Raw genomic sequence first — 2,047 nt, forward strand, 5'->3', positions numbered from 1 at the left:
ATGTGACTGAATTGTTGCAGTCTCATCATAAAACTTAAACAAATGAGGAGCTGCTTCTTATGAATAAGCAAAGAAGGTGGCTTCCTTTTTTTTTCTTTTTTTTTTAATTTTATTTTACATTAGGTTTCGGGATATATGTACAGAACGTGCAGCTTTGTTACGTAGGTAAACATGTGCCATGGTGGTTTGCTGCATCTATCAACTCATCACCTAGGTATTAAGCCCCACATACATTAGCTATTTGTCCTGATGCTCTCTCTGACCCCTGACCCCTGCTCCCCGACAGGTCCCAGTGTGTGTTTTTCCCCTCCCTGTGTCCATGTGTTATTGTCGTTCAGCTCCCACTTATAAGTGGGAACATATGGTGTTTGCTTTTTGGTCCTTGTGATAGTTTGCTGAGGATGATGGCTTCCAGCTTCATCCATGTTCCTGCAAAGGACATGATCTCATTCCTTTTTATGGCTGTGTAGTATTCTATGGTGTATATGTGCCACATTTTCTTTATTCAGTCCATCATTGATGGGTATTAGGGTTGATTCCCTGTCTTTGCTATTGTGAGTAGTGCTGCAATAAACGTACCTGTGCCTGTATCTTTATAACAGAATGATTAATATTCCTTTGGGTATATACCCAGTAATGGGATTGCTGGGCCAAATGGTATTTCTGGTTCTAGATCCCTGAGGAATCACCACACTGTCTTCCACGGTGGTTGAACTAATTTACATTCCCACCAAGAGTGTAAAAACATTCCTATTTCTCCGCAGCTTCACCAGCATCTGTTGTTTCTTGACTTTTTAATCGCCATTCTGACTGGCATGAGACGGTATCTCATTGTGGTTTTGATTTGTATTTCTCTAACGATTAGTGCTGTTGAGCTTTTTTCATGTTTGTTGGCTGCATAAATATCTTCTTCTGAGAAATGTCTGTTCCTGTTCTTTGCCCACTTTTTGGTGGGGTTATTTGTTTTTTTTCTTGTAAATCTAAGTTCCTTGTAGATTCTGGATATTAGACTTTTGTCACTTGGGTAGATTGGGAAAAGTTTCTCCCATTCTGTAGGTTGCCTGTTTGCCCTGATGATAGTTTCTTTCACTGTGCAGAAGCTCTTTAGTTTAATTAGATCCCATTTGTCAAAAAATGTGGAACACTTCACAAATTTTCATGTCATCCTTGCTCAGGGGCCATGCTAATCTTCTCTATATTGTTCTAATTTGAGTATATATGCTGCTGAAACAAGTACAGAAAGTGGTTTCTTGAGATGGAACCTGCTCCTGGTGAAGATGCTGTGAACATTGTTGAAATGACAAGAATTTATTATTTATTTATTTATTTTATTTTATTTTTGAGATAGGGTCTCACATCACTGCCCAGGCTGGAATGCAGTGGCATGATCACTGCTCACCGCAGCCTTGTCCTACCAGGCTCAAGCAATCCTCCCACTTCAGCCTCCCAAGTAGCTGGTACTACAGGTGTGCACCACCGCACCCGGTTAATTTTTGCATTTTTTGTAGAGACAGAGTCTTGCTTTGTCACCCAGTCTGAAGTGCAATGGCATGCTCACAGCTCACTGCAGCTTCGACCTCTTGAGCTTCAGCAATCCTCCCACCTCAGCCTCCTTGGTAGCTGGTACTGCAGGCTTGTGCCACTACATCCAGGTATATTTTTGTATTTTTTGTAAAGATGGGGTTTTACCATGTTACCCAGGCTTATCTCAAACTCCTGGGCTCAAGCGATCCTCCTGCCTCAGCCTCCCAAAGTGTCGGGATTACAGGCATGAGCCACAGCCAGATCCCTTTTGCATACTTAATAGACTACAGAGTAGTGTGAACATAACTTTTATAGGCATTGGGAAGCCAAAATATTAGTGTGACTCACTGTATTGCAATGTTTGCTTTACTATGGTGGTCTGGAGCTCAACCTGCAAATTCTCCAAGGTATACCTGTGTATGACATTCTGGAAAATCAAACTAGGAAGAAAGTAAGAAGATCAGTAGTTGCCAAGAGTTGGTAGGTGAAGGGATGAATAGGCAGAGCACAAACAATTTTTATG

General features: G+C 41.4%; 1 non-coding gene across 1 annotated transcript; it reads right to left on the minus strand.

Moving 5' to 3' along the window:
- Positions 1–1,130: 1,130 nt before the first annotated feature.
- On the minus strand, positions 1,131–1,233 carry LOC126938221 (U6 spliceosomal RNA). The gene has a single exon (XR_007720032.1). It is a non-coding gene; the product is annotated as a U6 spliceosomal RNA (small nuclear RNA).
- Between the last annotated feature and the right edge of the window lie 814 nt (positions 1,234–2,047).

Source organism: Macaca thibetana, chromosome 15 (genome assembly GCF_024542745.1).
Source record: "Macaca thibetana thibetana isolate TM-01 chromosome 15, ASM2454274v1, whole genome shotgun sequence".
Classification (NCBI taxonomy): Eukaryota; Metazoa; Chordata; class Mammalia; order Primates; family Cercopithecidae; genus Macaca; species Macaca thibetana.